This window comes from Chlorocebus sabaeus, chromosome 27, assembly GCF_047675955.1.
Source record: "Chlorocebus sabaeus isolate Y175 chromosome 27, mChlSab1.0.hap1, whole genome shotgun sequence".
Taxonomy (NCBI): domain Eukaryota; kingdom Metazoa; phylum Chordata; class Mammalia; order Primates; family Cercopithecidae; genus Chlorocebus; species Chlorocebus sabaeus.
The window spans coordinates 14,135,934-14,151,254 of NC_132930.1; positions in this window are offsets into that span (position 1 = coordinate 14,135,934).

The following is a 15,321-nucleotide window of genomic DNA, read 5'->3' on the forward strand; positions in this document are numbered from 1 at the left end:
ACAATGCTAGTTTTATTAGTTCTGTATGTATTGCCGCTGTAACAAATTACTACAAACTTCGTGGCTCCAAACAACACGAACTTATCTCATAATCCTGGAGGTCAGAAGCCATAGTTGGATCCCACTGGGCTAGTGCTGGCAAGGCTGCATTTCCTTCTGAAGGTTCTAGGGTAGAATCTATTTCTTTGCCTCTTCCAGTTTCTAGAGGCCACCAGCCTTCCTTAGCTCTTGGACCCCTACCGCCATCATCAAAGACAGCAATGTTGCATTTCTCTCTGGCTGCCTTTCTGTAGTCACAGCTCCCACTGACCTCTTCTGCTGCCTTCTCCCACTTTTAAAGACTTTTAAGGGTCCTTGTTATTACTTTGGCCCACCTAGATAATGTAGGATGGTTTTCCTCTTTAAAGTCAGCTGATTGGCAACCTTAATTCTCCTTTGTCATGTAACTGAACATATTGATAGGTTCCAGGAATTTGAAATGGCTGTTTTCTAGGGCATGGGGAGTAATATTCTGCCTATCACATCAGGCTTAACCTTAGAGCTCACCTCTAACTCTGCCTGTTAGAGGCTAGTATATCTGCTGTTGAGTTTCCTACTAGCTTCTTGCAGTATCATTAGGTTACAAGCATCTAGGTAAAGCCTGTCCTTTTTCTGATTTCTACTTTTACTGTTCACTTGATCAACATCTCAATTTCCATCTGTTTTTCATACACTATATTTAGTCCTCCTAAAATTCTGTTGCCTGGGAGACACCCACAGGATTGGAAACATGTCAACAAACCTAGAGAGATGTTGTACTTTACTTGGAAACTTGAAACCTATGTTTGGTGTCAGATAAAATAGTTTGGAGGAAAAGACACGAATACCTGAAGAGGCTGTCCTTCTGAGCAGTGGTTAAGGGAAGTGAGATGTTTCTTGCATGTGGTAGCTGAGATATACCAGTGACTAAACAGTACAATGCATAATGATACTTCGCAAGCTGTCATTTTTATTCTTTTTAATTAAACAGAGTTATAATGATTTTAAAGAAAATGTGGAATTGTAAACTGAATGATTTAATTATTATATTCAAAAGCAGCAGGTGTATGGTACAAATGAAACTATGGACTGACAATTAAACACCAGTTCTTACTCCTGTAAAAACACAAAGGGAGGGCAGTAAGCAATTACATAGTTTGGTGCTGCCTATCTCAGCACAAGGATGCTCCTTGATTGTCTCTAGCAATTAGCCTTTTCTATTTCTCAAAGTAATTATTTATTCTTTTTGTTCTAATGGACCTTGTTAATCATATCCACCAACCATACAAATAGCATTTATTAACTATGGCAGTGAAACATTTAAAATCTTGCATTTATTTGTTAATCAGAGAGGCAAACAATAATTGAAAATAAATATCTAGAAACCAGGTCTTAATATGTGGATCAGGTGATATTCGCAGCCCAACAAGCGAATGAGACGATCACTGCAGAAAACGGTTCAGGTTCTTTGCCGAACTTCCCATCTGGATTTCTCTGTTAAGTGCCCCAACTTCCTTCAAAATCATGCATTAAGAATCTCTGGGTGATATATTGCTACAATAACAAAAATACCATCTGCTATGTCTAAGTCACTGTTCTAAATGATAGGAGGGTAGATACGTAGAGATGATAAGATGTGACAAATGTCCTCAAAATGTTGAGGATGGGAAAATGCTTGCATCTAAAACAGAATAATAAGGTAGACTATCCAAAGTATGACAAAGTATGACATACTTTGTAAAATGTTCTAGCTGTAAATGGATCACATGAAAGAGAGAGGAATTAATTACTGGAGGAGAAAATGAACTCTCAGAATCGTCTGTGAACTGATGGGTAGATTTATGAAGCAGGCAGAACTTTTGTTGAGCAGTTAAGGACACATGAGATTTTGATATGTTGGCTATGTTGAGGTAGGAAAAGGGATTGGTAAGGGCAACATAGTTCAATAGGAAGAACATTGAGTAATGTGAGTATGATCAGGCATGAGGCACATTCGGGAGATGGTGAATGAGAGTAACGGTCTCTGCCTGCTCTTCTCTGAAAAGCCATGGTGATCTTTTTCAAATGCACATATGATTCTGTCCTTCCCTACCTTAGACATCTTCAGTGATTTCCAGTTCCTCTCAATGGAGACCATAAGTTTTAAAATGTCCCAATGCACCTATAGGATCTGGCTCCTGTTAAAACTTTCAGGCTTATTACTTATTTCCATCTACATTAGGAGTCTTCATAACTTTCTTTAAACCACCTCATGTCTTGATTTCTGTTGGTCTAAAACCCACGTGATCTCATCACTAATTGTCACCTTTTTACCTGACTGCACAGATGACTCAGCTTCCTCTTGTTCACTTTCATCCTGACTTGGTAACCCTTGAGGATTATCTTGGGCCTTGACTGCACCACAGTAAGCATAGCTCTCACTGTCAAGTGGCCTATGCCTGCTCCTGACTACCTTACGAACTTCTCACATGCTTTTCTCTGCTGCTTGAATTATCTCACTTCTTTAACCTCCAAAGCCACTATCTTTCTACCATCTAAGCTAATACCTACTCACTTTCAAAGTTAAGCCTAACCTCCTCAGGGCACACCTCCTTGACAGTGAAGACTTGACTAAGTCCCTTGGTTATATGACCTCAGGATCATTGTATGTCTCCTTTACCATCATTAAAATTTCAACTAAAAACCAATTTTGCAAATGGTCTGCAATACTTGTCTTTCTACCTAGTTATTAAGCCTATGTTGTGGGAAACGACATACGTTGTTAACCATTGCATTTCACTTGCTAGCAGAGTGCCTGGCAGCTACTATGTTCCAAATAAGTACCATTGAATAGATGAACAAACGAGGAGCTATTAGGACAACAGGCTGGGCTTGGATTAGGAAAGGCTACAAATTTCATACTGAGGATTTTGTGCATAAAACAAGGATGTCTACATTTGTAAAAAAAAAAATAACTTGGTAGCTGAACCAACGTTCAGATGTGAGAGGGCGGGCTATGCAATAGACTAGAACTTTCTTTACCTCCAGGCCTAAGTGCTGAATCAATCTGAGATAGATAAAAACAAATCTGGCACAACTTTTGTTTTGTTTTGTTTTCTGTGTATATAGATGTTCACGTTCTCATTTTCCACTTCATTTCTTTTTTTGTCTGTTCTCTACAGTGTCAACATTTCCTGAGGAGTATCTTTTCTTCCAGCTTAACCAGCCTATCTGCCTTTACTGTACTTACATTCGTCCACTGCTCCCATTTCATCTGACAATGAAATATATTTTCCCGGCCGGGCACTGTGGTTCACGCCTATAATCCCAGCACTTTGGGAGGCCAAGGTGGGTGGATCACGAGGTCAGGAGATCGAGATCATCCTGGCTAACATGTTGAAACCCCGTCACTACTAAAAATACAAAAAATTAGCAGGTCATGGTGGCGGGCACCTGTAGTCCCAGTTACTCCAGAGGCTGAGGCAGGAGAATGGCGTGAACCCGGGAGGCGGAGCTTGCAGTGAGCCGAGATTGCACCACTGCACTACAGCCTGGGAGACAGAGACAGCGTCTCAAAAAATGAAAAGTATTTTCCCAACGCTCCAGCTTCCCCTTGGTTTTCTATGCAGATCTGATTCCTAGAGATATGGGCCTTTCAAATTGTCTTCTTAACTTCTGTACTTGTAACAATTTTATTGAGTTATTTTTCTCCTTCATTCTGAGAAATTTATATATTCTCTTAATAATTAGATTATCCATTCATCATTTATTCCTTGCTAAGAGCTACTACCTTTTTGTGGGTAAAAGTCTTAATCTCCAGCCACTAAAATCTAAAAGGATGATAAGATTTGAGTGTAATGAACACCTATGAGGCTATCTGCTTCAGCATTGCCCTTAGGAACCTGTAGAGAAAATCACTGTTCCTTCCCTTGGTCCTGGAGGTAAGTAAAAACAACATGGAAAAGAAGCAAAACTTCGAGCAGCTGGTCTAGCATCATTTATCTCTATTTAGTACAAGCCTCAACTTCTAATGCTCTCTAACACTTACAGATGTCAGGCACCTTTGCAGCTTAAACTCTCAGTATCCTGACCTGCATACCTGGCCAAAAACCCAACAAAAGCAGTAATTGAGACTGTACTTGTTTCAAAATAAGCTTTTCCTGGGACTACAAGAGTCTTATTGTTAATCATCCTTGAAGCCACTGTGCCTGCAACACAGGTGTCTATAGAGGTCAAGGTCATGCTGCAGAGACTGCACATCAACAAGCCTGATTCCAAGGCCTGTCAAGTTCTGTGCCTGGGGCCTGAAAGTGGTGAGGCCCATACCACATACATCAGCCTTCAGCCTGTGATCAACACTGTCAAAAGCTGCAGGGCTCTGCAAATTTCCAAATTCACCCAAACCATATTTACCAGATTCTAATGTGTACCTGTCTCTCCAGGTGGTACAAGTTAGAAATCATTTTCAAAACAATCATACATTTTCACAACTGTAAAGTTAGCCACCTGAGACAACAGAGCCATTGCAAATTGATAAGGTTAAAACTGCTCAATACTGATCTTAAGCTAATTCCTAAAGCTACCACCCCAGGTTGTGCCAATTATTTGGGCCTCAAAGTTTACTCCTGGGCCTTTCTCAGTTTTCAGTGTATGTCCAGTGTTAGACTCTTCAAGGACCTACTAAGTAAAACTCTTGTTTGTTCTATGTCTGAATTCTGAACTGTTTAAAAAACACAAGGGTTCAGCAGTTAAAGATAAAAATGCCAAATTATTGCCAAGATTTACCATATGAGGAAATACAGCTTCCATATCCCCGCCCCCCAAAAATGGATTCAAGACTTTGCCTCATAGGTATAGCCTATTCCAATAATGCTACCATCTTCGGAGACAGTAAACTACAGCGCACCTTGATGCAAACTGCTGTGGTCTTACACACATGCGTGCATATACGTATACATGTACACAAGCCAAAAGGAGGAAAGAAAAAGTGGAGTCACACAAATAAAGTGTTACACCTATTAGAAAAATGACTCTTCCGGCCGGGTGCGGTGGCTCACACCTGTAATCCCAGCACTTTGGGAGGCCGAGACGGGCAGATCACGAGGTCAGGAGATCGAGACCATCCTGGCTAACACGGTGGAAACCCCGTCTCTACTAAAAATACAAAAAAATTAGCCAGACATGGTGGCAGGCGGCTGTAGTCCCAGCTACTCGGGAAACTGAGGCTGGAGAATGGCATGAACCCAGGAGGTGGAGCTTTTAGTAAGCCAAGATCACACTACTGCTCTCCAGCCTGGGCAACTGAGCAAGGCTCTGTCTCAAGAAAAAAATAAAAAGAAAAGAAAAATGACTCCTCCTCCCCTGAGGAGCAATAAGCAAAACATGGCTCAAAGTACAAGTCATGTTCCCACATGGAAACATGAGCTATGGGACAGCCATGCTGTCCCCTCCTAACATTGGGAACACTGAAAATCCCACTGTGGCTCTAAAATGAAAGATCTTAGCTATCTGATGCATCGACTTGGATAGCATTGTCTAGGGTGAATTAAAGATACATTAGGTAACTGATTGCATGGAACAGTGGAGACACACATTAAATGTTCTCACTATGAAAAAAAATAATGAGGAGGAGAGGTAATGAATATGTTAATTAGCTTGATTTCACCTTTCTACATTTGTACAGATATGTCAAAACACTACATTGCACCCCATACATATAGTATGTATGATTATTATTTTGTCAATTCAAGACATAAATACATTAAAAAAAAAAAAAAAGACAATCTAAAGCCGACCTTCAAACGAGGTAAACCTGTTTCCTCCTGGCATGGTAATTGTCAAGTGTATTTGCTACAAGTCATGGGAGGAAGCCAAGCCTTACACAGCATTTGACTCTAGAAGATAAAGTGTACTGAGAGTCCTTCTCTAGCTGGAGGGTGGCATCACTGGCAATTTTGACTTTGATTCGCAAACCAAAGAAGGCTTTAGTAGACTTGAAGTTAAAGCCAGGTATGCTTTAGACTGAACTATTTTTTTTTTTTTTTTTGAGACAGAGTCTCACCCAGGCTGGAGTGCAGTGATGTGATCTCAGCTCACTGCAACCGCTGCCTCCAGGTTCAAGGGATTCTCCTGCCTCAGCCTTCCGAGTAGCTGGGATTATAGGCACCTGCCACCACACCCGGCTAATTTTTTTTTTTTTTTTTTTTTTTTTTGTATTTTTAGTAGAGGCAGAGTTTCGCCACGTTGGCCAGGCTGCTATCAAACTCCTGATCTCAGGTGGTCTGCCTGCCTCGGCCTCCCAAAGTGCTGGGATTACAGGCGTCAGTCACTGTGCCCAGCCAGACTGAACTCTTAATTGGAAGTCATTACTGCCTTTCTGAAACTTTCCACTAATATAAAGATACCCTAATGGTTTTAAATAAAGAAACTACAACTCTAATACTTATTATTGATGACTCATCTGCATTGTAATGTTCCTTTTCCTTTAGGCAGCTACAATAATCTTTTGAAGAAACACTGGACAATGAATAATTATATATTTAAAATTTCAGATCTTTGATAAATACTTTATTTGCTACCTTCTTTTTACAAATTATTTTCATGCAGTTCTAATTGATTATACAATTGCTCTATTTATAAATGGCATTACTGGAGGAAAATCGTATTTCATTATTGAAATACTTATTGTTTCTCTGGCACTTGGACACACATATAACATCATAATTATCATCTTTGAGGTCATACCTTGTATTAAAGATGTAGTTTTTACTTTAAATTCCCAAACCAAGCAACCATGTTAATGCCTTCATCACCTTTTAAAGGCTTGAATAGATAAAATCTTAAAATAAAAGAAACATTAACAGCACTTTGTCAAAAGACAGAAACATTGCTAATGTGTGAGGGGTGCCATTGTCCCACCAGACAGACAATATTCAAAAGTTCACAGGATTGAAAGGAATGTGAGCTCTTTCAACATTTCACTGAACTCAGTGGGAGAGAAGGTACCTATCAGAAGCATTAATATCTTTGAAGATGGAGGATCCCCTTTTTCAGTAACTAATCTTTTCTACTCTGTTTAGGCAAATCCAATGGAAGCTTCAGAAGAAAAAACTGTTACTGATAATCACAGCATCTTTCAGCATAACCTGTTGCAGAAGAAGGTTGAAACTAGCACAGAAGACATCCTAATGTTGGGTGACATTCCTGGAGGGATGCGTGTCAGGAGCAATCAATCCTGGGACCAAGTTTTCCTGACTGCAGTGGCAAGTTCAAAGGTGAGCATATGGCACAAGAAAACCAATATGCCTGTTCTCTGACAATCTTTTTTTTTTTTTTTTAATAGACCTGGAGAATAAATCTTTTGCTCTGGGATCTTGCCTTTTGGTAACGTGGGGGTCAAGCGAGACTTTTCCCCTTGGCCCTCAGAAAGTTCACAGGAAAATCGACTCTCAAAAGGCAGGTTAATAGGAGAAAAGGCATACAAATACATTTAGCATGTATACATGGGAGCCTTTGAAACCACTTTTGCAAAAATTATAACTGAGGAATTTATGACAGTGAAAGAGATAGACCTAACGGACTTCGTCTTGTTTCTGACCTTTAAGCCGTTCTTGTTCATTCCTGGGCATAGGCTGTGCTACCCTGAGGAAGGAATTTAGTTTATAGTTTGACTCTGAAACAAAATTGATGATAGCCCTTTCCTGAAAAGACCCCCTTCTTCCCTTGGGACCAATCTGTCTTTGTAGGACTAACAAGTTAGCTCCAAGATTAGAAATTACCTTTTAGGCGCCATGCAGCCTCTGGCTGCAAGGATCTGAACTTCCTCAAATTGCTCTTGGGGATAACATCACTAATGTAAAACTAAGATCAGTGCTTGAGATATTTTGCAGACCTTGTACTGGATGGATCTGCTGACACCACTCAGACTTGTAATCTGGCTCCACCAGTTCTGCCATCCCACCCAGGAAAAACAGACAGCAAGAAAACCTCACTTCAGCCCCCTATGATTCCATCTCCAAGCTGACCAATCAGCACTCCCACTTCCCAAGTCCCTACCTGGCAAATTGTCTTTAAAAATTCCCATCCTCGAACGCTCAGGGAGACTGATTTCAGTAAAAACAAAACCCTAGTCTTCTGCACAGCTGGCTCTGTGTGAATTAGCCTTTCACAATTGCAGTGCCCCTGTCTTGATAAATTGGCTCTGTCTAGGCAGTGGGGAAGGTGAACCCATTGGGTGGTTACACTTGCAGAGGGTAGGACCAAAGACACAGGGGCACTGTTCCATTTTTATGCTTGTGTTCAACAAAGTATAGACAGCCATATAGAATATTATTGCACAAGAGAGCGTGGACCCAGAAAACTGGAGACAGGTCTCAGTTAATTTAGAAAGTTTACTTTGCGAAGGTTGAGGACGCAACCATGACATAGCCTCAGCTATGTCAGCAAGTCCTGATGACACCCCAACGTGGTGGGAGCACAGCTGGGTTTTATACATTTTAGGGAGACATGAGATATCAATCAACATGTGTAACAAGTACATTGGTTCAGTCTGGAAAGGCGGGACATCTTGAAGCAAGGGAGGGAAGACTCGAAGCCAGGAGGGAGTTTCCATATCACAGATACATTTCTCATCAGCCTTTCCAAAGGAGGCAATCGGATATGCATCTATCCTAGTGAGCCTAGGGATAACTTTGAATAGAATGGGAAGCAAGTTGGTTCTAAGCAGTTTCCAGCTTGAGTTTTCCTTAGTGACTTTAGGGGCCCAAGATATTTTCCTTTCACAAGAGTACGGCCTAATGCTCACAGACTAAGTGAGAAAACTCAGCAAGGTCTGTCTGTTCAGATTCTTGGCCTCTCTGAGCATGCCTCCTTTCCTGGATGTGGGGCAGGAACCTCTCCAGAATAAGGTCTTACGACCTATAGTCAAGCGAGGTAGATCAGATAATTTCCTTATGATCAGTTTTTACACAGATGGAGCAAAAAGAAAATTAGAGTAATATTTTTATGTTTTATGGCTGGCTTTGGGAGAAGGGGTTCTGGTTTGTGTGATCCCCCTTGGGGAAGAGGGATTCTAGTTTCTATGGCTGGCCTCAGGGGAGAATGAAACTGAGAGATGGAGGGAAGAGAAAAACTTGTGCTTCTTAGACTGATGCTGAGGCCTTCGTATTGGGATATTGTTTTCTGAGCCTCTACAATAATAACATAGTGAAACCATGACCCCATGCACCTTATCATGTGCAGAAGCTTGTTAAGCAGTAGAGAAAATAAATTCTGAGGTGAAGCAGGAGAAAGATGAGAGAGCATGGGAATGAAAGCCTGCATATGAGAGGCTTACTCATGGTTAAATGACTGAATTTACATGGTTTACTTTTTCTTAGTAATAAATTTCTCCCATTATGTACTTGTTTTTAAGATAAGTATAGAGAAAGGCTTAAATAAAAATCAACACGTTAGCCTCAAGACCTAAAAATATATTCTTCTCAAGACCTGTACAAACCAATAGAAAACAAAACTTTAATTTTGGTATGCTGAAAATGCCATAAGCAGGAAGATAAATGTATAGAGCTCCGTTTGCTCAATGAGAATAAGGAGGGTTGAAAAGAGTCCCCAGGATCTGATTTTCCCAAAAAGGCATGGTTAAGCAAGGCAATGGAGCACGGTGTGTGAATTCAGGGTTCTGTGAGAGCATGCACTGCATGCAGGAAATAGCAACTGGTTTTTGTGGCAAGATATGTGTGGGAGCCAGAAGGACAAGAGCATACAACTAATTATTTGCCACACTCCACGTTATTCTGAAAATAATGATGGACCGCTGAAGACTTTTCCAAGTAGGGAAGGGACGTGCTCTGATCTGCATTGAGATAAATGATTTTGTCTTGTAATGTGGAGGATAAGAAGAAGGAGCTGATACTGCAGGAAAAGAGGCCACTTAGAAGGTGATTAAAATAGTTAAGGTAAGATATAACACAGACATGTGCCAAGATTGTCAGTAGGCTGGAAAAGAAAATACAGATTCAAAGAATATGGAATATGAAGAATCAAAGATTTTGCCACTGATTGAGAAAAAGGGTCATATATAAGAAAAATTGGAATGGGGGACAAGAGTAGGAAAGCAAGGTGATAATTTAGTTTTAGCCTTTTTACATCGCTTATTCTTACAGTACTTTGCAATGGATGCTTCTAACAAGTGTTTGGGAATGTAGACCTTTTGTTTAGCACAGAGATGAATATAACTGCTAGAGATTCACAGCTGAGAAATATCAATCAGAATTGGTAGCTGGTTGGATGACATTAGATACAAATTTCCAAACAGGGTATAGAATAAAAAGTGAAGAAGTCAAAAATGTGATAATATAATGCAAAATTTATCTAGATATGTTTTTAAAAGAAATATAACAATATATAAGTGTTATAAAGGAAATTATTGAGAGAAGAGATTTTACTGAATCCTGGAAGATTAGAGCACTGACTGTTTGTCTCTTCCCCCTCATACTCATGGAGGTTTGAATTTGTTTCAAAGAAAGAAGAGTTTTATATTTGGCAGTGAGTAAATAGATAGTCTAAGTTTTTCCATTGTGAAAGTATAAGGCTGAGTAATACAGAGTTGTCCCCAACAGGAGCTGAAGTTCCCCAATATGGCACAGTCACCTGCAGGTGCATACTGCTTTGGGCTGAGCCTTGGGCTCTAAAGCAACCTGTGTTGAGACTTGAGGTGTTTGCTCCTGTCTTGTGTGTATGTGTGGTATGTGTATGTGTGCTTGTGTGTGGGGTCTTGTGTGTCCATATGTATATGCATGTGTGTATACATGGGTATATGTGTGTGCTCATGTGAATACATATATGATCGCTTCCTTCCAAACTGAAATCACCTGAAATGATGCAAAAGTCAGTTGACCTTGTTCAAGTTATTTGATAAATTAACTTCACCAAGCTCTAAAATTTTAAAGTGATGTTGCAAGGTAACTATATAGAGTGATTCTGATATTAAATATCTTTTGAAACTGTTTAAAACTTAATATACTGTTTTATAATGCAACTGAGTAGATTATATCTAACTTAAAAGAAAATTAGGATATTTTTCAAGTAGATGTTTGATAAACCAAATTTGCCAGCTTCAGTCATCTAAAGAAGACATATAATTAGATTAGCTTTTGTCCCACTTATTAATAATTTTAACAAATTAATTTTTGCAATTAAGGGTTCTTTTTCATTTTTACCACTTTTAGCTGATTAATTGAACATAAGGTTGCATTTTCTTGTTCCAACTGGTTACTCAAAATACTAGTGTTCTAATTTTTATAAATGGCTCTTTTTTTTGCCATTAATATATAGAAAATAAACTGCTGCTATTCAAAGTTCTGGTAGCTTATGTAATCAGTAGATTACTTTTAAGAAATATATTTTTATATTCTCTATTATAAACAAAAACTTCCCAGTATTATTTTGTAGCAACAGACAAATTACAATTCTAAAATGTAAAACTCTGTGTGTTTGTGTGCACGCACTATTATAATGTACCCTATGAAGTCTGTGTTTTTTATTTCATAAATCAAGTGTCACGGATAATTTCCAAAGACCTATGAGCACATAGGATGCATAAGAAAGGGCATTATGGTAATATAAATAGCTGGTGAATAAATATTTATAATTCTATAAAGACCACTCATTCCTCAAGCCAATCTAATCAGTATCTCTGATGTAATGGATGAGAGTCTATTAATATTCAGGCAAGGTTCAGAAAATCACATTATCTAAATCAGGTAAGTGATAGATTGAAGAGCTATATGTATAAATATTAATATATCCTGTCATTCCTGAATTTTCTTTCATCTATTGACTGGAAATTTCGAGAACAATGATTAATTTCATTTTCTTTAACATACAGAAAACAAGGTACATATATGTACCTGCTATTGTTATAAACATCACTGCATATAGAAAACAACAAGTTTTGATTAATCAACTGGTTAACTAAAATACAGAGTAAAAAATACTTCTGTTTCAGACACTTGGAGTTTCAAGACAATCTCAATGTTTTGAATTGATAAATCTGTATACTGAAGAAATACATTTTTAGAATTGTCCTTACTAAGGGGTAATTGTCTTAGTATTATTGTTATGGATAAACAATTAAAGATTTACAACCTATCAGGAATAGATTATTTCCTTCATCCCCTGCTTTTATTTCTGGCAGTTTGTTTTCATTAGTGCTTTAATATGAAAGTATAGAAGGCATAACAGGCCAAATTTTTTTCACCTGAAGAAAGAAATAAAGATAACAATACATTATATGCCTTTTAAATAAGAAATTTAATTATACATTTAATGAGCAATAGAAAAATATTATCACTCAACCGCGAAAATTTTTATTTATTTATTTATTTATTTATTTATTTTTTAGTTTTATTTTTGAGACAGAGTTTTACTCTGCTGCCCAGGCTGGAGTGCAGTGACATGATCTCGGCTCACTGTAAGCTCTGCCTCCCGGGTTCACGCCATTTTCCTGCCTCAGCCTCCCGAGTAGCTGGGACTACAGGCGCCCGCGACCACGCCCGGGTAATTTTTTGTATTTTTAGTAGAGATGGGATTTCACCGTGTTAGTCAGGATAGTCTCTGTCTTCTGACCTCGTGATCTGCCCGCCTCGGCCTCCCAAAGTGCTGGAATTACAGGCATGAGCCACTGTGCCCAGCTGAAAATGTTTTTTAAAAGTAAAAAAACAGAATTCCAATTACAAAAACTATTCAATATATTTAAGGCTTAATGTCTTGTCATTTCTTTTGTTTTCCTCATTCTGTCCTTACATACATATTGTATGAGTTATCTATTGTGATATAACAACTTACTTCAGAACTTAGTGGTTTACAGCAACACACATTTATGATCTCATGATTTCTGTGGGTTGGAAGGCCGGTTGTAACTTAGCCCGTCGCCATTACTGGCTCAACATCTGTAGTGTGGTTTCAGTCAAGCTGTTGATTAGAAATGCTGTCACCTGAAGACTCAATTGGAGTTGGAAAATGCACTTTTATGGCTACAAAGTTGTTGCCAGGATTTAAAAAATCCAATGCTAAGCTGGCTCATGTGGCCTCGCTACAGGGTTCTCTGGCAGCTGGCTTCCCCCAGTTAGAAGTTAATTAATAAGTCCAATCCACAAACAGAGGAAGAGGATTGCCAGGTAGCAAGAATCATTGGAGGCCATCTTGGAAGCTGCCTGCCATCCCTGTTAGCTCTCATCAAGGAATGTGCCATTCTGGTTAGTTTTCTGGAGCCATCATGGCCACTATATGAACATAAATCCATCATAATATGTACAGGTTCTTGGATTGCTTTGTCAAAAGAGTACTCAACTGCCACTCTGCACTCTTCTCCATGTTTCTCACCTGTCCTCTCTCCCATATGCCTCAGATATGTCCAACCTTCACCATAGTCCTTGAGCCTCTAATGGCTCCCTGCCTTTCCCTCAGCAGATGGCTGCATATTCCTTTTCACAGAGAAAATAAAGTTCACCAAGCAGTAGAAATCTCAACGTCGCACCATATCCCCAGCACACACAAACTTATTGGATCACATATTCTTTCTAATTTTTTCTTTTCAAACTTCCTCTGAAGGGTTTCCTCTGAAGTTTGGAAAGAAAACTTTCATTTTTTTGCATTGTGGGGGTGGTTTTTTTTTTTTTTCTTTTTTTAACTTGCAAAATAATAGAAGTCAATAGACATTTTTTTTCTTTTTTCTATAACTTTAACCAGTCCTTTTGGGTTGCTGAAAGCAGATTAGGTCTGTTTTCCATGATAAATTAGAGTTTCCCAAACTTTCCTAATGAGAAGAAACATTTGGAAAGCTTTCTTCCTTGGAAATTCTGATTCAATGCATTGGGATGAGGACTCAGGAATTTACATCGGAAGGAACACTCCGGGTGATTCTTATCTTCAGATAACTTTGGGAAACACTAGGTAGTGTCATTTAAGTAAGATTATTTATTAAATAGTCATTTTAAGGAGAACATGTAAAAACTACGTAATAGAAGGAAGTTGGCCCCAAATTAGTTTCTTTGAGATAAAACAGAGCATTCCCTGAATTAAAATAGCTAAAAAGATGACAGACAGAAATATAAACACATTTTAGTCACAAACAAGATGTTGTAGTCTTTAAGTGTGTTTAAGTGATTGCAATTTCCTGGGCTTTCTTTGGGAAGATTTTCACAGGAAATTGGCTGGTATTGAGAAATGCTTTCAGTAACTTGAACATGTTCTTGTTTATGCTTTTATTTTTCCTACAGAAAATGGAAAAGCATTGTGGGAGAAGTTTGTTTTTGTTTTTTAATTTGCCACATAATAGAGGTCAGTGAATTAAGGGGGCTTATCTGGCTTTGGAGAACATGGATATTATTACATTATGCAGCAAAGATGCAATTGGTGGGAAGCCTCTGCCTTGACTTGAGTTGACCTGTTACTATAACACACAGATAATTTTTGTCGATAAAGGTAAATTTGTGACCTAATGAAGTTTGAAGAAAACTAACATGTTATTGAGTATCTCTTTGTGTGGTTCCAGGCTAGGATTTTATAATCATTCTAAAGACTAATTCAGTTCTAAGTCAACTTTACTTACTATTACAATATGGCCACATTTTAAATCAGTAGATTAATGATTTGGATCGAATATTCTTCTTAAAGTCACATTTATAAAACACACAGACACACAGAAAGAGAGGAATAAATAAAATCTATAAGCATCCTAAATGTTACATTGAAAAAAATAGTATTCCATATGTGTAACTGTGCCAGGCCAGGTGTCCATAAGCAACCGAGCAGCCAGTTTCCATGAACCCTTTATTATTAATATAATTCTGATGAATGTGTAAGTTACACATTAAAGAACTGGAGAAACGGGTGCCTGAGTAGGAGGGCTGGAATGTGAAAACAAACCTATTTAGACCCTACGTGGGTTTTTTCAGACCCTAAAGTCTGATAGAATAATAAAAGCATTCTTACACATACACCTCATACCAGGGTCCAGTTAAGATGAAGAAACTTCCCAAGGCTCTAGAGAAAATTGTCCAGATCCCAGACCCTAGTTAAAGATTAGATATAGATGGACTGAAACACTCAGCTTGTAGGTGACTTTTCACCTGGAGGCATAGAGCTTAAAATGCATTTAAGCCCTGGAGAAAAACTTACAACTTTAAGTTGGTCTGGTGGATTACTCTGACGTTCTCCCTGTAACCCGTTGCAGAAATAAACTACCTTCCTTCCCATTCTGTCTGTATCTCATTATTGGGACTCCTCTCAGAACAGGCAGCCGGATCACATTCGTCCAGGAACATA